Source organism: Pleurodeles waltl, chromosome 9 (assembly GCF_031143425.1).
Source record: "Pleurodeles waltl isolate 20211129_DDA chromosome 9, aPleWal1.hap1.20221129, whole genome shotgun sequence".
In the NCBI taxonomy this organism is placed as follows: domain Eukaryota; kingdom Metazoa; phylum Chordata; class Amphibia; order Caudata; family Salamandridae; genus Pleurodeles; species Pleurodeles waltl.
In genome coordinates this window covers 794,674,681-794,696,553 of record NC_090448.1, presented here as the reverse complement: position 1 = coordinate 794,696,553, position 21,873 = coordinate 794,674,681, and the positions used below count along the sequence as shown (strand labels likewise).

The following is a 21,873-nucleotide window of genomic DNA, read 5'->3' as shown; positions in this document are numbered from 1 at the left end:
ATCCATCGCTGTGTATTCTATTTCCACTTTTGTGATTTACAGTTTTTGCACAAATTGTCCTTAATCTATGATACTAATGTTCAGTCGGGTGGCGGAGAGGTGGGTGGATGTATTCCCATGGTATGCCAGAGTTAGTTTAGCCACACATAGTGTAATTTTGTATATCATTATTTTTTTGTAAAGATTTTGAATTCCTGCAGGCGGAGCCCCCATGTCATTGCACCTCGGTCCTCTGGGAGAGGGCACTCCAAAAGCTGTGCCATAGTCTGCCTTACTTCCCTCCAGATAGGCCTGCCCTTATGACAACCCCATCATATGTGCAGTGCAGAATCTTGAATCTTGTTCACCGCATCCCTTCCGATATTAATCACTCATTTTCAGGTATCATTCATGTTGGTGTAAAGTAACAGCCGCACATTACTTTGTACTCGATTTCCATATTTTTGGCATTTTGTGAGATTTTGTGAATATATTTCCTGAATATTTCCCGTTGTTTTGATTGTGCTTGTATTCCTAAGTCTCTTTCCCAATCAATCATGTGTGCCCACATGGTTTCTACTGTCGATACTGAATTATCCTGTGTGCCCACTTGGTCTCCACTGTGGAGACTGAATTAGGGTTTGTATACCAATGTATGTAATCCATTCTTTCCTGCCTGTTTTAATCCGAATCTCCTTCTCAAATTCAGTTTTTTCCTTATAGTTACATGTTTGTTTTCAGGTTCTAAAGCCCAATTTGTGCTTATCTGAGTCCTTCTCTATCATTTAGGTCGAACCCTGCTCTACATTGCTAGAATGTTTTAATATTTCTCTCTGATCTGAGTCTTGGTTGCTGGCGCTTTGTTCTCTGCACCATTTGTCTCATTGGCTGGCGGCCCTTTAAGGCTTTCCATCTCTCTTCTTCATATTTAACAAGGTGAGACAAACGCCTGTTTGGAATCAGGTAGCACACTGAAAGGTACATATAATCCTATTATCTCTTTTGCTAAACTCCTCTACTGTTGGATGGAGTTGTTTGTTTTTCATCAAAGTTGTGGGAGCCAGGTCTTGGAGTAGAAAGATTTTGTATCCACGTTGTTTCAGAGGATATGTTGGTCTGGCTGACCCTAGTATCCCTTGTTCTTGCTGGAAGGAAGACCAATTCAGTACACGTCCTATGGGTCTGTTGAATAACTTGTTTGTTCTGAAATCCGCCCTGTGTGCCCTTTCTATACCCACTCCTGCCTGTTCCCCAAGGTTAAAGAGATGGGCAAAGAGTGTGTGCATTAAGCCAGTTATGTCAGACCACTCTGTATCCTCTGTCATGTTTTTGATTTCTTATGTTGTCTCATCTGGTGCATTTTTCTAAATCTTCACACTTACCTTGCAGCAGATTTTGTTGATCTCGGCTTCTTTCAGTTCTAATCATTTTTGTTCTGTCTGCTCTTGGTTATTTATTCTTTCTTATAAGTCTTCAGCCCTTTGCCCAGTATGGTTGACCCTTTGTCTAGTTCAGTTGATATTGTTCTTCGAGGCAGTCAATGCCTCTGTTGCCAATTTCTTTATGATCCTCATTTCTTGTTTTAGGTCTTCTTCCCACTGTAACCTCAGTGTTTGTAGCTCGTTTGAAAGTTGTCTTTGGTGAAGATATCATTCTATTCAACACAGAGGTATTTTGTTGTCCACTGGTTTAGAATTCAGCAAGTCTTTTCTGGCCTTTTAATTTATTTGGGCTTGGTATTCAGCATCTAAGATTCCATTATGGAGTGTGCATTCTTGCACTTGCTATACTGAATAACACACCCATTTCCCTGGATTGGTGTGATCTTGTTTGTAGTTGCCTTGTCTCTCCTCTAGTTCTGACCTGTTCGGGCTTCCACTCGCCTGACCATCGCCTCGATTCTTCATTCTCAGTGTTTTACAGGAGGCGTTTTCAATGCATTTTTCAATCCACAGGGCTCTCCTCCCCTAAAGAGGCTCAGATCCGCTTCATGTGGCTTATCCCTTCAGCGTCACACAGGACACAGGGATTTGGCATGTTGTTGATGCTCGCCACCTCCTTACTGCATTTGTTGTTTATCTTTTATTGAAATTGTCAACGAAAGGAGACTTCCGTTTTGCCCCCTCAGGGAACCTGGTTTCACTCAGCAGCAATTCCTAATATTGTCAGTCCACCAGTGAGTCCTGACTTGTCCTTCTGCTGGCCACATCCTTTTGTGCAGATCTGGAGTCCTTATGCAGTCCCTGACCCATTAGGCCTTATACTTCCATTCAGATGTGTGCCGCAACTCCCTCCCCTCTGCTCAAGGGGAAGTCAGGTGGGTGCAACTGCAGAGTTTTATTCTTTGTGTTTGTTACCTTGGCTGTGCTTCACTCTGGTCTTTGCAGTTCGCTGGTTGGCATCGCCAAATTGCTCCTGGTGTTCGTTTTGATGCATGCCGCCAGATGAGTCATACAGTGGTTCTTAAGTTATTGTGCCTGTCTGTTTGTTTCACTAGACAGCCACAGCTCTTCAAGTGGTTCGTTCCCATGCAATTTTCTTGCTGCCTCAGTCGTAGATCCTCAGGCTGTCTCTTCACATGCAACCTCTGTTATCTGCCTCTATCCACTGTTGCCTCTTCATTTTGTGCCTATTTCATGTTCTTTGATACTATTTACGAGTAGCTAACCTTCTTTCATTGTTGTTTTGAGGGATGTTAGACCTGTCAGCACTTGGTGTGGCTTCCCCTGTCTTTGCTTCTGGCCTCCTGTTTTTGATCCTGTGCTGAATTTAGTTTTTTCTGGCTTTAGGGCTCTGGGCACTCTACCACTGCTGGCCAGTGCTAGAGTCAAGTGCTCTCTGTCTAAATTGTATTGATTTTTTTTTTATGATTGGCATTTATGATTTACTGGTATGTCCCTAGTATAGTGCATCATGGGTGCCCAGAGTCGGTAAATTAAATGCTTCTAGTGGGCTTGCAGCACTGATTATGCCACCCACATGAGTATCCCTGTAAACATGCCCCAGTCCTGCCATTGCAGTGCCTGTGTGCGCTGTTTTAAACTTCCATATTGACCTGGCAAGACCACCCACTTGCCATGCCCAAACCTTCCTTTACATATAAGCCACCCCTAAAGGTGGTGCAAGACAGCACAATGGGCAGAGTGTGGTGTATTTAAATGATAGGACGTGTACTGGTGTGTTTAACATTTGTTTTCCACTAATGCAAGGCCTATCTCTCCCATGGAGTAACATGTGGATTGCCTTGAAATACCTTTTAAATGTAATTTCCCAATGGAAGCAGATAGAGATATGGAGTTCGGGGTCTCTGAACTCAAAATTTAAAAATACATCTTTTGGTGCAGGTAGTTTTTGAACTGTAGGTTTGAAAATGCCACTTTTAGAAAATGGGCATTTTCTTGCTTAACCATTCTATGCCTCTGCCTATCTGTGGAATACACATCTGGGTCAGAATGACAGTTGGGCTGTTTGTGAATTCCCTTTAGACAGTCGCACATAGGGAACAAAGGTGTGCCCTGCATTTCTTGAAAGGGTCTTCCTGAGTTAGAGTGGTGGGAGGTGCCAACATGTGGACCTGAATAGGGCTGTGCACGTCCTCACACAAAGCAGTCTCCAACCCCCTGGAGTGTGCCTAGGCCCAGGGCAGGGAAAGGCAGGTTCTTGTCCACTGCAAAGACTTCTCTTTGGAGTTTGCCTAGTTTAAAGACAGAACTGGGTGTAAGTTCTGGATCTCTGACCCAACATTGTACACTTCTGGATAGGAGATATTGACAGGAAGAAGAGCTGAATGTCGTAGGAAGCACTGCCACTCTGCCTGTTGCTTTGTTGTGCTGGCTAGCTCCTTGCTGCTTCTGTCCTGGGAGTGAAAGGCGTGGACATGCCATAATACTGCCGGCTTTCCAAGGTTCTCCAAGGGCTGAACTGAGTTGGTCTCATATTAAGAAGTCTCAAGGCCATCAAAGCCTTCACTTGTCAGCGCCTGGGCTCTCTTGCTGAGAGTCATGACTTGCCAAGTGGTGCCAGCTCCAGTTCCTGGGCCCTTGGAAGTGAGCTCTGGTGCAACTAAGAAGAATCTAAGCACATCGACTCCAGAGCGGATTCGAACTGGCACTGCTGTCTGACTCTGCAATGCTGCCTGCACCTGGAGCCGTAGTCCCCGCTGATGGCAGTGACCACGACCCGGAACACAGGTCCAGCGCTGCCACAGTGCCTCCGAAGTTCCGTCACAGGTTTAGTCCCGAGTGCCATGTCACCGACGTCCGTGACACCCGACTCCGATGCAGCACCTGTGGCCCCGTGATGTGTCTGCAACACCGCAAAATCAACGCCTTCCATTGTGACCTGTTGGATTCATGGACCCTGCCTTGTAAGGAACTGACGCCTCGCCACTGACTCCGCATCAAAGTCCCAGCAAACGTAAGGCACAGATGCCTCACCTCCCTTGCCTAGCAGTAAGGAACCAACACCTCACCTTCCCAGTAGCAGTAAAGAACCGACGCCGCACCACCTCCATCAACGCCTCACCTCCTCAACTCTGTTCAGCGTTGTTGTTTCCTCATTGTTTTCCAAGGTACTGTAACTGGGGTCCTTGCAACTCCGTGACCTGCCCACACTCCCTCGTGAGTAGCGTCAGACTGTTGGGAACTACTCCGCCAAGATGCTATGATAGCTCAGGTTGGAGCTATTGTGCTTCTAGGCGTTTTACTAAGATTTCATCTTTGAAAATGTGTATCTTGTGTAATTTTGTTTTTTAGTTGTTTTGGTCTTGTTTTACCCAGATAAATATTGGCTATTTTTCTAAACTGGTGTGGAATACTTTTGTGGGGTTTTCACTGTGTTACTTTGTGTGTGTGTGTACAAATACTTTGCACATTGCCTATGAGATAAGCCTGACTGCTTGAGCCAAGCTACCAAGGTGGTGTGCGGGGGTTATCTCAGCTATGTGACTCCCTCACCCTGACTAGAGTGAGGGTCGCTACTTGGACAGGGTGCAAGCCACTGCCAACTAGAGACCCCATTTCTAACAAGGGATAATCCAGCATTGGTGTTGGAGCTTCAAATGTGAATGTCTGCCATCTTATGCAGTTTGGCCTTACTCACCACCCACTTGAGTTTTTGTCTGTCTCTTGTTATGTTTCTTTTACTCTGGCACTCAGGCATTGAAAGTGGTGTATACAGGGTAGGAGTCCTTCATTGAGTATACTCGTGTAGCCTTCTAAGTGGGAAATACTTAATTCTTCCTGTTCTCTGTGACATTGATTAGCCCCATCTCAGTCTAGATATCTTTCATAGCTAATTTAATAAAGGAAGGGTCAGGGACCATTTTCTAGGTCGACTCAAACAATCCTCTTGGTGTCTGAATTTTGCTTGCTATCTATTTTGATAAATTGGTCAGATATTTTGTTTTCGGAAACAATGACTTATTATTCCACTTCCTTTGTTTCTAGTGACATTGAGACTGTGGTGCTCATGGCTCTTTTCCCTTTCACCGTATTGCCTTTTGTTTTATTTCTGTTTTTCAGAGCTCATTATTGTGTATCATTGATGGATGTTGGGACCACTCTAGTGTAGCCTTCCTAAAGTCCTGGCATACTTGAAGCATTTTCAACCTCTGCAGGTGTTATACATGGTTGAATGTGCCTTTTGATTCCTCCGGTGTCTTTGATTCCTTCAACTGCTGATGTATTTCCTTTAAGTCTATACAAATGGGTCCCAAATAAGAGAAATTTACAAAATGCAGTCCAACCACAACTCTTCTGGTTGGTCAAAAGCTCTTTTTCAACCATTCATCTGCTCTCAGTTGTTACCAGAGTCTTGACGTTTTATATGTACTAACTATACTTCTGTGTGTTGTGTGAACTGTGATAAGGTGACTACTGCTTTTTTGCGAGGATTGTAGCAATACTCAGTCAATGTGTCTGCCTCTATTAGGGAAATAATGCCACTCTTAATACCTTTATCTCCCACCATGCGTGCAGATTGTTGAAATTCCTTCTAGCGTCTTCCGCAGAACATCTACATTACAGTGCAGGCCCAATCCACTCATGTCTTCTATGGATGCATGCCATCTCCAGCACCTTCATTTGACTCTACTGTCACCCTTTGTGTACCCTGAACATTGGGACTGTGTATCCAGAACTGTAGTGGACCATTTGTTCATTGTTTTAAATGTTATACATTGCCTGTAAGTGAAGACATTTTTGTTTCAAATGTATATTCTTAAGGCCTCTGTCACTATTAAACTTCTGAAATCATGAAAAATGAGGTGTGTTAAAAACTGTCTGGATTTGTGCCTAGGTTGACCTACAGTTAGTTGTATACAGTATTCCCGCTTCTTTTTTTTCTTTTTGTGAGTGCAATTTTCTAACCTGTGTGCAGAAGCGAGAAGAGCAGCCAGGTTCTATGCAGTTGACTAGTTATCATTTTTGATAGGGTCCAATAGAAAACCTAGAAGTGAGGAATTTATGAAGAGTTTTTTTTTTTGTTTTTTTTTAAAGTTCAGCTACATTTATCCCTGGTTATTACTTAATAGGTTGAAAAAATCTGAAACCTTATTTTTCAGGGAACCAACTACTCTAAATGGGTTTTCAGTTGATGCATAACCTCACTGCAGCAAACGTTTGTACAGGTATCCTGCAATTTCTGGAGAGCAAAATCATTTTCAGATCACCGAGGCTGACACAGAATATGCAAAAGATAAACATATGCTAGAGTACTGAGAGCCCTTCTTTTCAATAAAGCAAGAATATTGGTATGCTGAGCACAGTCCATGTTGGGTATGCAATCTCTAGATTCTACACAACAAACCGCCCTTGACACTCCAAGTCTTCTGTGTTGGACACTTTTCCGTTCTCATCCGCCACTTCTTTTTATTATGAGTAGATCTTGAAACTGAATGCACACAAACTACAGAAGGAGCAAACTAAGCTCATATGCAGATGAGAAGGGTAATAAATGATAGAACCAAACTGTACATAGCAAAGTCCCAGGCAAGTGTCCCAGAGATGGAAAAATGGAAGCACCACCATTAGTCCCCTTATCCTTGTTGACCACTACCAGTAGTAGGCAGTGTAAGCTTGGCTAAACCAGCATTGTTCTCTGGAGCTGTGGAGTAACAGGGCAGCCAGAGAGTGTGTGAGCATTCACAGTAGACATTAGCAGCAGAGAAATTTATCAATGGGGAAGAGCACCATATCTGTGAATTTACCAATACAATGTAACATAGATTTGTTGAACTCAAACTTGTCACCAGTGAGGATATCCAGGTGCTGAGTAGATGCCGGGCTATGCAAGCAGATTCAGTTGAAGAGCCAAATTTTCAGTTTCTTGTGGAGCTGCATAAGAGGCGTGGCCGTCCTAATGTGCTGGGGGAAGTCATTCCAAGATTTGCCTGCCAATAAGAGACTTCCCTGCCTTCTGTCTTGCTGCTATTGATACTGGGGTGTGGGCAAGCTGGAGTTAAGCCGATGGAGGTTCCTAGTTGGTTGATGGAAAATGTAATTGTAGTTGGTGGTTGAGGTAGGTGGGGCCCATGTTGTGTAGTGCCTTGTAGGTGTAAGTAATTTGATCTGGCAGCGTTTTTGAATGGGGAGCCAGTGAACTTGCTGGAGGTGAGGTGTGATGTGTGTGCGATAATGTAGGTTGTGTACTATTCTGGTTTAGATGGTTTGCAGCTTGTATAGCAGATGTGTGGAGATGCTGTAGTCCAGTCTGCTTGTGATGAGGGTCTGGGTGACAGTCTTTCTGGTGTGGGGAGGGAGCCATTTGATGATTTTTCTGAGAATGCGTAGTATGTGATTGCAGGCTGAGGTGATGGCGTTATTCTTGTGTCTCATGGTGAGGTTGGTGTCCAGGATGATGTGAAGGTTTCTAGCATGGGTGGAGGGATAGGGTGAGGCCTGGTTCTGTGGGGCACCAGGTGGAGTCACAGGGCGACCTGTTGTTGCCAATTATCAGAACTTCCATCTTGTCAACGTTGGGTCTGAGGCAGCTATCTCTCATCCAGTTGACTACGTTGGTCATGTACATTTTCAAGTTGTTTTTGAAGGTGTCTGTGTCTTTTGAGAGGGATAGGATAAGTTGGGTGTCGTTGGCGTAAGAGATGATGTGAAGCCATAGGTCTGAATCATACTTGCTATAGGAGTCAAGTACATGTTCAAAAGAGTGGGGCTGAGTGAAGAGCCTTCTGAGAATCTACAAATGAGGCCTGTGGGTTCTGAGGTGAACTTTTGGTCATGAAGGAGATAATCCACTTGAGAGGTAGTCCTTTGATTCCGGTTTCATGGAGTCTGGAGATAAGTTTGTGGCGGAAGACATGTTGAAGGCAGTGGAAAGATCCAGGATATGTTTGCAGCAGTCTGGGCTTGATACAGTATGGTGCGAATGTCATCTGCCTTTGTGATAAGGGTTGTCTTGTGATGTGGTTGCTGCAGAAGCCTGCTTGCGAGCTCTCCAGGAGTCTGTAGTGTTCAGGGTAGAAGGAGCACTGATGGTTAATTGTCTTTTCTGTGACTATGGCTTTGAAGGAGAGCAGGGAGATGGGTCAGCAGTTGAGAATTTCAGGGTCGGAGGATGTTTTTTTGTGGAGTGGGCATATTTCCAGATGTCTCGGAAGGTGGCTTTAGCAATGGAGATGTTGGTGACGGTTCTGGGTGCTGTGCTTATTGTGGGTCTCCCTACTTGAAGAAGCGGTGGGGGCATGGGTACGTGCCCCCACCCCCCAAGTGGATGGTTCCATTATGGCTGCTGTGTCTTTATTGGTAAGAGAGGACCATTCCGTGAGAAGGGTGATTTTAGTGGTGGAGGTCGGAGGTGAGAGGGATGGTAGGGTGTGATCGACAGCTGAAGTTCTTGTATATTGTAGCTATCTTGTTGTGGAAGAAAACAGGTAGTAGGTTGAAGAGTTCTTGTGACAACATGATAGAATTGGAGGTGGTTGCAAGATGGATTAATTCTTTCACAATGGTGAATAGTTCTTTGTATTTGTTGTTACTGGCTTAATCCTCTGGATCAGAGTTTTCTTCTTGGTCGCTTTAAGTTTGTGGTGTTAACTCTTGAGTGAGGTCCTCCTGGAATTTGTAATGTAGGTGTTCTATGAGAATAGTTTCTGGGTCATTGTCGGGTTGCATTTAGATGATGTCTATGGGGACAATGGCGATGTCACCTCCTGGTTTTGTGGTTCGGTTCTGGTGCAGGACCTTGTATCTTAGTGGGATGGCATTGGTGATGTCCAGGGCAGATGAAGGGCTGAGTCGGCTTCTGGTGAGGAAAACATGATCAGGTGCGAGGGTGTTGATGAGGTCCCGGACCTCAGTGGCTTGCTTGTTAAGCGAGCAGGTGTTGAGGAGAATGCATAAGAGCGATTGGTGAGTGGGTGCGTCGCTGTGAGTGAGCATTGTGTGAAGTGTGGTGTGGGAGGTGGAGTCAGGAGAGGTATTTTGTGAGTGGGTGTTTATGGAGGGTGCAAGTGTGTGGCGGCAGGTGAAGCAGGAGTGTAAGTGTGTGAAAGGACTGACCAGGCTTTGGGGTGCTGTAAGACAGCAGTGGTCTTTGTGGCATTAAGGATTGAGTCGCAGGAGTTCTGGGGGAGTATTGTCAAATGCACATATTTGCAGATACTTACAAATGCATTTACAAAGGAGTTTTGACACGGAGAGCCGGAGTGAAAAATCAATGACCAAAGGTCTGTTTATTTTTGCTGCAGCAAAGAGGACAGGTTTACCACTGGCATCCCAGGCCCGAAGTAAAGTGTGCTGACATAAAGCGTTTAACAGTGATATTTATACTCATACATCAAAGGATACATAAAATGTGTAACTAATGATATACGTCATACAGATATTTTAAGGAGTTAATCAGTTTCCACACACTGGTTCCATTTCCAGCCTTGTCCTTGCCTCCCTTCTGCAGCTGCCTGACTCCCCACATTCTTGAGACCCTTCAAAGGATTACGTGGTTCAAAGGTATAGATATCAGCCTTTCCCTCCCCAAAATACCACAGCCGAGGTCAGTTAGTTATTTGAACACACAATTATAATGAATACAGTGCCCCAGTTAGGGAAAGAAACCAGCTGCAAGCCTATGGCGTGGAAACAGGCTTATTTTACCTAAACAAATATACATAAGATAACATATGTGATAGACAGTGCGTTCAGAGACAACAAAAGCTCAAACTTACACGTGTAAAAGAAACGAAGCAATTCAAAATGAATTCTAACAATCGACCCTTTTTGAGTTTTTTTCTTCTGAACATAATAAACGTTTTGAATAGTTCTAAATTTCCTCATATATGTTGAATTTTACTCCCACTTCATTGAAATTTGCATTCATGGGGACATAAACAACCGATGGGTATGAGCAACCAGTATCTGTAGTGAGGACAGTAGGGTCAATAGCCATTAGGGAAGTTATCTCTTCTCTCTGCATCATAGCTCGATTGGTTTCTAGTATTTTCACTGGCGGAAGTTTACACAATTTTAAACAGGAACAGAGAGCAGGTAAGCACTGCACTAATAAACAACTTAATACAATAGCTATTATTATAAAAAGTATGTCTTTAAACAACCAGCCCCACCCCCCAAACAAAGACCATAACCATGATAAACTCCAATCGCCTCCTTCATATTGGCCCCCTTTTTCAAATACCTGTACTGCTTCTTTTATTTTCCCAATATCCAATTCTATCTCTGATGACTTGTTGACAAAATAACAGCACTTTTGCTGGTACTGATGTTGGATTAAAACACATACTCCTCCTTGTTGTACTGTAATCAAGTCTAGGGCAAGCCGATTTTGTATCGCCAATTGGGCTGCAGAGTTTATCTCTACCTGTATACTTCCTATGGCCTCTCTGGTGGCATTAAATGCAATGGCTAATTCAGCTGACATATTCATCATTGCCAGTTGTAAATCGAAAATTCCAAATCCGGGAATAAGAACATGTAATACTTGAAATACCCAGTTCTTTCGCTCCTCCAGTATGGGTGTCCCTCGTTTGTACCTATGTGCAAAACTCCCCATGTTAAGGGGCTGGGAAGATGATATATTTGATATCACAGTAATGTTGGGTGCCAAATATGCCAGTGAACATATCCCTTCCCAGTTTAGAGGCAGTACTTTATATGCAGTTCTTCCACATACGAAGTACATGCCTCCCTGGATTTGTGAATTTATAATGCTGTATTTTATTCGAGGCAATCCTACACCCTCTGGGGTGTCATGCTCAGAATTATTGCAATATTTGTAATCTTCCCAGATTGTATTTAGCAATGATACATTTGCCCAGGGTGCAACATATGAACATCTAGCCGTCCAGAGGGGGCCAAGGAAAACCCGGGACAATATTACAGGTGAATTTTTCCCATTTCTATCTTGTTCTCTGGAGGGATCATATAACAATCCTTCTGGATCTACTAGAATCTCATTTTCTCCCACAGTCAGGTTCCAATAATTCACAGTGTAATTTTGATGAGTCCCATTAATTAACGCTGTCCAATTTCTGTCTATTTTCTCCTCTCCTTCAAGATCCCAATTCCCTGTCTTTATATCAAATAACAAAGTGTAAACACACTGTTCAGGAGGGATCTTTCCCATGTATTTTGCCTCTGGGTTTTGCCCATAAAAATAGGTACCAAAACATATGGGAAACATTTTAAGTGTGGCATTCTCTTCAGGCATCGGGGAGAGCTTGTATTCTGCCTGGGTATTAGGGAGCACCGCACACCTAGGGTACCATTGATATTCTTGTTGGTCACATCTCCAAGTGGTATTTGGTACAAGACACACTTCCCCTCTTTCATATTCACTTGGTGATACTGGTACTTCATAAAGGCCTATAGGATCCTCGGGGTGTCTAGACAAGTGCCGGCAAATCCAACAGTCAGTGAGACTTAATGTCTCCGCTAATTTTCCATGAACCTTTATCAATGGATGTAAGGTAGGATTTTGCAACAATGATGCAACACCACTGGACATTATACATATTAACATAAGGGTCACTAGGTACTTCATTATGGTTTTGTAGAAATAGTTATAAGGCCACTCTTCCCTATTCTCTAGAGGGATATTTGTCCTGCCAAATGGATATATCTTCATAATTTTATTGTGCTCTTCTCCTTGGTCCTACAACTTTTCTATGATACCGTTTTACTCGTCTCAACCGCCTACGCGTGTTCAAAAATATACTCACACAATTACCAAATATGTAAATGCAAAATATTGATATCACTATACTAATAATCATATACGTATAGATACAGATAAGTGAATTTTTCCTTCAATGTTCACACCCACTAGGGTTCAGCACCGCCGTGCTTTCCACTCTAGCAGTTAGGCTGCACTGGTTGGTCCAGGACAATAGAGGTTGGCTTGATCCTAGGTCCCTTAGCTTCTCCTTTTCAAGTTTTAACTCCTGGTGAGTCTCAACTCCCAGTGAGTAAGTCGAAATACTTCAAAATTAATCTTCAGTATAGTTTGTCAGTTTCGTTCAGTGTCTCAGCAAAATGAGGGCGGAGGCCAGCAATTTTCAACCAGATTAGTGATGTGCTTGGGTATTAAACAGAAAAAGGGCACCTTTTTTTTTTTACCGCTGGGACTACAAACCGCACCAACCCTAATGGCTGGCCGCTTCCGTAGAACTGGTACTTGGGTTTTTTTTTCTTTCTCGCCAGTCACAGAACTGTTAACTCCATTTACCCACTGATTGAATAGCGTTGCACAAGCTGCATCCCACTATACTTGTGTTCTCGTTGAGACAATTGTTCTGACCAATGTTCTGGTGTCGTTGCACAGGCTAGTCACCCGTGTTCATGCTGGAATTTTAGTCATCACAGTCATTTACAACCTCGTCGCCCAAAGTGTGCGTAACAACAGTGAGGATAGCTCGTTTTAATGCTGGTACATCAATGGCATCGGAAATGCCGGTGGCGGTGAAAGCGGGGAACTGTATTTCACGAAGGCAGGCGTGCCGTATTCTGCTGAGCAAAGGATTCCTGGGCCATTCAGAAGAGACCTCAGTTTGCAATTCCAAGCTAGGAGCTATCAGGGTGATGTAAATGTAGCTTTTCGTAGGGGTCACCACCTTACGCACCTTCAAAATTCTGTTCATTTGGATGGGCGAGGACGCAGGTTGTATCGATGAGTTTGTTGATCTTCAAACAGCAACTCTTCGTCACTGGGCAGTTGTGTCACCGCAGGAGCAGAAGTAGCACTTGAAACCTGTGGAGGTGTTTCCTGTCTCCCTACTTCGCTGTAATCAGGAGACAATGGTAATTCTGCTGTTAGAGTACTCTGTAGTGGAATTGGTGCACGCTTACAGTGGCTAGCATGTATCCAGTTTTTCCTTCCTTCCACTTTCACCGCTGTCTGTGTTGCAAGCAGTACCTGGGCTGGCCCCCGCCACCTGGGCTGAAGACTGTTGGTTCTTTGAAAATTCTTTGTCATAAGCCAATCCCCTGGCTTAAAAGGGTGACCAGGGCCTTCAAGAGGAGTCGGTAGGCTGGCCTTGACCTGTTGGTGGATCAAACGCAAATCTTTAGTCAATTGTTTACAGTAATCTACAAACAAAGGATATTGCACTTCAGAAAGCTTCTTTGGTCGTGGTACCCCCCAGATATTGGCTGGCCTCCCCATGACAACTTCATAGGGGGATAATCGTGACTTGCTACTGGCAGTCATCCTGATGGACATTAATGCTAGGGGCAAAGCATCTGGCCATTTTAAGTTGGTCTCAGCACAAATCTTAGCTATTTTGCTCTTCAAGGTGTAATTATACCTTTCTACAAGGCCCGCTGATTGTGGGTGATTTGCAGCATGAAATCGATGTTTGATGTTAAGGGCGGTACAGACCTTCTCCATTACCTCATTAGAAAAATGACTGCCATTGTCACTCCAGACTAATCGTGGCAAGGCGTATCTAGGAAAATATTCTTTTAGTAATATTTTGGCGGTAGAGAGGGCACCATTGTCTTTTAATGGGTAGGCCTCTATCCATTTTGAAAACATGCATACTACCACTAACACGTATTTCAGTTTGTTACACGGTTCCATGTGGATAAAATCCATCTGTATAGCTTCAAAAGGGAGATCAGGAGGGGCAAAGTGGCCAGGGGGCGTAGGGGTCCCTTTTCCTGCATTGTGCACTGCGCACACCATACAACTTTTAACCAGGTTATTAGCAGCTTTGGATATCAGAGGATTACTCCAAACATGGTCCAAAGTTGTCTTGATGCCTTGGGCACTGATGTGTGCAGGACTGTGGGCCATAGTAACCATAGCGTGTACATAGCAATTAGGTAACATCCATCTTCTTCTGTCTGTGTCATCTGTGTAACAACCCTCACTGTCTAGTCTACCGTTCTTCTCCCACTGTTCCCTTTCCTCTGCTGTTGCTTCTGCTTGAATATCTCTCACACACTGCATGGTATTTTCTAGTACTTCGTACTGGGGCTCTCCCTTGATGCTACTCTCAACATATGCATTGTCAAATGGTGCTCGTGCTGTTGCTTTCGCTGTAGCATCTGCAAAAGCATTTCCTCGTCCTATATCATCAGTAATTTTTTTGTGGGCACTACACTTAATGATTGCGACCTGACGGGGCAGACTGAGAGCAGTCAAAAGTGTCACAATCAAGTTGCCATGCTGGATGGTAGTGCCATGTGACGTGATAAAGCCTCTATTCGCCCAGAGTCGCCCAAAATTATGAGCTACTCCAAACGCATATTGGCTATCAGTGTAGATGTTAACACTAAGATGTTCACTTATTTCACAAGCTCTGGTGAGGGCAATTAATTCTGCAGCCTGTGCCGAATTTTGCGGGATTCTATGAGATTCAACCACTGTTTTGACTGTGGTGACGGCATAGGCTGCAGTGGTCGTACCATCTGGTAACTTGAAGCAAGACCCATCTACAAACAGCTCTCCCTGTGGGTCAGATAGGGGAGTGTCTGTCAAGTCTACCCGTCCCTTAGTTTCTTCCTCAGTGGCAAAAATGCAATTATGATCAAATTCCACATTGTCCTGAGGGAGGGGTAGTAACGTAGCTGGGTTCAAGACATTGCACCGCTTCAAAGTAATATTTGGACTGAACAATGTTAATTCGTAACCCGTTAGACGAGCACTGGTGAGGTGCTGCGTCTGTGTCTTGTTTAACAAAATATCAACGGCATGAGGAACCATCACAGTGAGCGGATTGCCACCAACAAACCCTTCACTTTGTTTCACTGCAGCTGCTGCAGAAGCCACTCCTCTAAGACAAGTAGGCAAAGCTTGCGCCACAGTGTCCAAGGTGGAAGAGAAGTATGCACAAGGGCGTTGTCTCCCACCTTGGGCCTGTGTCAAAACAGACAATGTACAGCCATGCTTTTCATGCACAAATAAAACAAATGGTTTGCTGTAATCCGGATTACCCAATACAGGAGCAGAGCACATCGCCTTTTTTAATTCTTGAAAAGCCTCCTCACATTTGTCAGTCCAAGGTACAGGAGAGGGCACATCTGAAAGTGTCAGAGCAGTCAATGGTTTTGCTATAAGTGAAAAATTTGGAATCCACTGTCTGCAAAAAGATGTAAATCCCAAAAATGCTCGGACTTCAGAAGGGGTGCGTGGTGCAGTCATTGTATGAACCAATTTAATTCTGTCTGGATGTAATCTCCTTCCCTCCTTAGAGAGGAGGTGTCCTAGATAGGTGACCTCCTCTCTACAATACTGCAATTTTGGAAGGGACACCTTATGGCCCAGAGGTGCTAAATGATGTAATAATGCAACAGTATCAGTCTTACATTGTGTCATGGAATCTGAGGCAATTAAAATATCATCAATGTACTGCAACAACGCAGAGCCTGTGGGTGGATTGAATTGGTCTAATTGACGTTTAAGACATTGACTATATATGCTCGGGGACTCAACAAAGCCCTGTGGAATTCTTGTCATCGCGAATGATCTACCAAAAATCGCAAAGCTAAACAAATATTGAGATTCTTCGGCAATTGGAATGCTAAAGAAAGCATTCTTCAAATCGATTACGGTGAAAAAACACGCAGAGGGTGGTATCATGGTGAAAAGACTATTCATGTCTGGGACCACGGGAAACTGGGGAATTACTATTTTATTAATTTCTCGGAGATCAATAACTAATCGATATACTGTGTTATCAGTAAATGATTGCTCACCATCTAATCTATTAGCATCATTTCGTTTCTTTACAACAGGAAGGATTGGACTGTTACATGGGCTGCTCACTATTTCCTTTATGACACCTGCATGCACAAGATCAGATATGACTGCCTTGAGCCCTTTTTCGCTTGTTTTAGGTAATTTGTATTGAGGAACACGAGGTAACCGGGCACCTGGTTTGATTTTTATTACAATAGGGTCGATATCCATAATGCCTACATCATTCTTGCCTTTGGCCCATAAGCGAGGGTCTATTTCCTGTAGCTCTGGGGGTAAGTCGTATTCCTGTGAGAACATGCACCGAGTTGGGGAAACACTATCCATAGTTACATAGACACCATCCATTGAACAGTGAATAACTGCATTTAATTTCTTTAACAAATCTAATGCAAACAGGTTTTCATTGCAACCTGATGTTAAAGAGAGTGGCGTGTGTACTGTAAATGGGCCTACAGTTACTCTCATAGGTGTTGAGATGGGGCTCACCACGGGGATTCCAGAAATCCCAATTGATGTGGTATGAAGCCCAGACAGGGGAGCCCCGGGGACTGCAGAATGTGCAATAGATGTTCTGGTGGCACCAGTATCTAGAAGAAACTTATGGCCCTCTCCTTCGATTTTTACATCAATGTAGGGACCATTTTGATCTACAGGAATACTTACTCGCCCCTGGCCCTGTCTGTGGCTGTCCTAATAATTGTAGGATTCAGAAAAGAAATCATCAGCATAATATTGTCGTTCAAATGCATTGTCAAAAATATTAGTGTTACGCGGGACCTGATTCTCATTCTGCGAATTCTGATCAGTTCTACCTCTTCCTCGTCCTCGTGCATTACCTGCCGCGTTCCCTCTATGAAGTGACATACTTTGTCTTCCTTCCAGTAATGGGCAAGTATCACGCCAATGTCCATCCTGCTTACAGTAGGCACATTGGTTGATATTTAATCGGCGGTCTTGGGGTGGTGCAGATGCACCTCGACCTCGACCCCTTCCCCGTCCCCTTGGTGGGCCACCCCTTTGCTGAGGGGTTGCATCCCGCTGAGGGTATGCCTGCTGTAATAATACCTTTTTCTTCAATTCTTTTACTGACTTCTCATTCTTTTCTAATTCTTCCTTGTACCTGCTCTCATAGTATTGCGCCATCTGCAAAATCTCTGCCTGTCCCTTCGTCATCCACGAACTCTCTGTTGCTTTTAATTTTTGTGATATTTCAGGTAGAAGGCCATTAACAAAGCGTTCTACAAATAGTGTGACACCTGTTACGGTGGCGAGGTCTTGACCGCTAAAATCTATGAAAGCTTGTTCAATTCGAGTAAAATAATCTGGGACATCTTCACCTATCTTCTGTTTATAAGTGGCAAGCTTTCCCCAATCCACAGTCTGAAGAGGTATAACAGTTTCTAACTTAGTCAATATCCGATTAGGTAAATCTAAAATATCCTGATGCGGCAGGGTTCCTGGTGCCCTTTGTGCTTCATGTGCTTCTAAACCCCCCCATGTATTTCCCAAAGTAGGTGCATCATCTACTCTTCTAATTTTATGCCAAACTTCAGGACCCAATAAAACACCAAAAAAATAGTCAATGTCTTTGAGTGTCATGGTTGTGGTGGAAATGGCAATTCTAAGGTCCCGATAGAATCCAGCTGGATTCTTTCGAGGGTCTGGCAAGTCTTTCTTTATAGCCATTACCTCCTCCCTTTTCCATGGTATATGAACAAATTGGGCCACCGGCACGGGAGCTGGTTGTCCGGCGGCAGTTGCTGCTGCGACTGCAGCTGCAGTGGGCATATCAGGGTGCACTTCCCTCATTGGGTACCCCTTGTCATATCTATTTAGAACATCTTCCCTGGCTATGACACAAATGCGTACTCCCTCATTTATGCTGTTACTATCAAGAATACAAGCCCTACTGTCCCGCCATAATTGGTTTAATTCTTGTTCATAAGGGAGAGGGGTAGAATCTGTAATACAAGACTTCCAATCCCTCTCCAATTTTTCAATCATATACAGCAGTGCTAATTGCTGTCCAAAATGTGACATCTGTTGTATTGTGTCCATAATATCGGTGTGGGTGTAAATAAGATGTGACATCCAGTTATCTGACTGATCCTTGATAACCCGTTTTTCCCAATCCCCAATAGTGGAGCGGGTACTAGGGGGCGAAATCGACTTCATAGGTGTGCTCCATATGGGTGAAAGTGAGTGAGTGGCTGTGCACCGTCGGCGTTGTCCATTTGGGGTATTAGGGGCAGGGGACATTATTGGTAACCTTGCAGTGTTGGCTGGTAGTGGTGGGGCAGGTGGCGGAGGGATTAGGACTTGGGCTATTTGGGTGGCTTGGGCTAGAGGCTGTGGTGGCTGTGGCACATGCTGCTGTAGTGGTGCACCTGGATTTCCCAAATTGTGCCCTTGCCCTTGCTGCTGTTGCGGTGCCCCCATGATAGGTTGGGCTACTGCAGGGGGTGTGTAAGGTGGAGGTGCAGTAGGGCTATTATCTAATAGCTGTAGCATTACCTCATCTTCCTCTAATGCATGTTTGGGTTCTGTTGGCTTTGATACATAACTTCCCTCCACCTGGGCCCTATGGACTCTGTCTTCAGACTCAATTCTTTTCTGGGTTTGGGAATGGTGGTACAGGGCGGCTTTCTGCATGATGGTTCTCCGGTTCTCCTTCTCTAACAGTTTATCTGACTTCGTTTTTCTTTTGGTGGCCTCAATTTCCCATTTTCTGTATACTTCAAACATATGTTGTCTAGCCTTTTTATGAAACAAACATTCCTGTAGGTAGGTTAGTTTCTTTAAATCAAAAGACCCATCCTCCGGCCACTGGAGGTCAGGACAATGTCTAGTATATTTGCGCCATATACTATTATACAAATTATTCTCTAAACCATAATCCTTTAACATGTCCCACCCTGGTGTTCCCTCTTTTGGAATGGATTGCTTTTTATCTAAACGTGGCACATGATTTCGACGAAAACAAAGACATAACCCTTGCCAACATTTCTTATTTCCCATATCTAACCTTTTAATTTTTCAAAATGCAACACGCACCAAATTTCAAAATGCAACCTGCACCGAAAAAAAACCTTTTTCAAATGTGCATCAAAGAAAACCTTTTCAAATATTTACCAACTTACAAATTGCTCCAGGCCTGGGCAAATTACTCAAACAAGAAAAACACATGTAATACAAATTGTCAAATGGTACCTTGTACAAATGCAAATTTACCAAGAACTAATCATTCCCAAAAATGATAAGTTATCCAAAAACAATTATTCTCTCAAATGCAAGTTAAAGCAGACAAATAGCCAGCGAGGAACAGTCTTACCTGACTATCTGCTTTTTCCTGGATTTCTCTCCGGCCGCCCGTGTCAGACTAATCCGTCAAGATAAACACCGATGTTTCAGGGACTTCGCTGGGACATCATGAGAAAGCGGGGGGAAACCTGCCCGGTGGATAAGATGCAGCTGCTTCTGAAACTAAGTCTTTGTGCAGGGGCCCCTGGAATCTACACCTCCGGAACGGCGTCCCCCCACTGGCAGCACGTCTCGTGACAGAGCTACTGAAGATATCCACTGGAAGGTCCCCGTTCGGGCGCCAAATTGTCAAATGCACATATTTGCAGATACTTACAAATGCATTTACAAAGGAGTTTTGACACGGAGAGCCGGAGTGAAAAATCAATGACCAAAGGTCTGTTTATTTTTGCTGCAGCAAAGAGGACAGGTTTACCACTGGCATCCCAGGCCCGAAGTAAAGTGTGCTGACATAAAGCGTTTAACAGTGATATTTATACTCATACATCAAAGGATACATAAAATGTGTAACTAATGATATACGTCATACAGATATTTTAAGGAGTTAATCAGTTTCCACACACTGGTTCCATTTCCAGCCTTGTCCTTGCCTCCCTTCTGCAGCTGCCTGACTCCCCACATTCTTGAGACCCTTCAAAGGATTACGTGGTTCAAAGGTATAGATATCAGCCTTTCCCTCCCCAAAATACCACAGCCGAGGTCAGTTAGTTATTTGAACACACAATTATAATGAATACAGTGCCCCAGTTAGGGAAAGAAACCAGCTGCAAGCCTATGGCGTGGAAACAGGCTTATTTTACCTAAACAAATATACATAAGATAACATATGTGATAGACAGTGCGTTCAGAGACAACAAAAGCTCAAACTTACACGTGTAAAAGAAACGAAGCAATTCAAAATGAATTCTAACAGTATCTTTGGGCAACCTTAGGACCAGGCTTTCTGGCGCTATGCGTGGTCCAGAAATGGACAGGCGTAGATAGGCTTGCCTTTGGCGCGACCACTACATACATCTACTGCAGCCTGCATTAAGTAGTTCTTGGGTGGACAGGGCTAGGAGTCTGTGGGTAATTGAGAGCCGTAACCAGGCAGCAGTGATGAACGCACAAGGCAAACATGCAGAAACAGTAGCAGGAACAGATCCTGGCCCAGGAGCAGGTATTGGGTAAGGAGAGCAGCTAAGCTTAGGCTTACAGGGTGCCGAGATGTTCTCTTAGGTGCCCCTCTAGCCAACCACAGAAACAGAAGAGATGGAGGGCATTGTGGACTGAAAAGAGACTGTCATCCGGGTAATACTGTAGCATTCATCACTTCTTACAAGGGCTCGCACATTTTTCTCCAAGTGCTGTAGTTTGTAATTCTGTTTCCTGTCATTTGTGTCCTACTATTCAGCCAGGAGAATTTGTTGAATTAAACATTCCATCCATATCTATTTCTCTCACTCTGTCTCTTCTTTATAGTTAGGAGCAGTCAGACATTGAATGTTGTCAAGGCTCATTCATGCCTGCTTTATCTTTTGAATTCGGCAGCTGGAAATTATTCGGGCATGCCCGACCAGCTCCCCTCAGCCAAGCCTTACAGGCATTCCAGTGGCAAGTGCCTTCTGGCGTTGTTACTTCTTCTAGGCACTCAGTTTGTCATAATACAGGCAGGGGCATGGACAAGCGTGTTATGTATGCATTGCACAGACACATTTTACTTGTGTTACTGTAACTGGCATTACCATGAGTAATTAATTAATACCCGTTATATGATCTACAGCAATCAAACTATGGTGGTTCTTCATTAATGCTGGTAAGGGGGCACAATGAACTGTGTGTAGACCGCCAGTCTGCACAATTTAGGTGTGGTCCAAACTTTCATACTTCTAAGACTGATAACGTACTATAGTTCTAGATAGGACTCACAGTTTTAGCCCGTTGAGTGCAGGTCACGACCAGTGGGCGACACCAGGGAGGGGGTTAGAAAATCCTTGGGTGCATCGCCGGTTTTTATTTTTTTCACCACCCGGGAGACACGGAAGCTTTTCCGTGTCTCCCCCACCCGTCACATTGTTGTTTTCTCCATCGGAGCAGGAAGTGGCTGTAAGGCCGCTCCCTGCTCCGATGGGAAAAACGGCCTTCCCCACGTTCGGGAAGGCCTTGTATGAAAGGGGAGACTCTCCCCTTTCATACGAGGCCTTCCTGATCGCGTTTCCTGGCCCTCGATTGCTGCAAAGCTGCGAACGAGGGCCAGGAAACGCCACTAGACACCAGGGTTTTTACTTGGGGGGGTCGGCCCCCTTGGAAAACAGGCCGGCCTCCCCAGGGGCATATTTTTTTCATAATCAGGTAGGTGTCTAATGACAGTTTTAGCGCCATGAAGAAGCACCAAAAGTTGATATGCCTACTGCAAAGAGCAAA

The 21,873-nt window shown here is 44.2% G+C and overlaps 1 protein-coding gene and 1 long non-coding RNA gene across 4 annotated transcripts in view; one reads left to right on the top strand and one right to left on the bottom strand.

The window, feature by feature from the left end:
* Positions 1-21,873, top strand: part of MUS81 (MUS81 structure-specific endonuclease subunit) — a 382,977-nt gene that overhangs the window by 898 nt on the left and 360,206 nt on the right. The window lies entirely within an intron of this gene.
* LOC138259991 (uncharacterized) lies at positions 9,642-20,376 on the bottom strand. Its single transcript, XR_011198781.1, has 2 exons — positions 19,481-20,376; positions 9,642-13,485 (listed from the first exon to the last, which is right to left on the bottom strand). It is a non-coding gene; the product is annotated as an uncharacterized lncRNA (long non-coding RNA).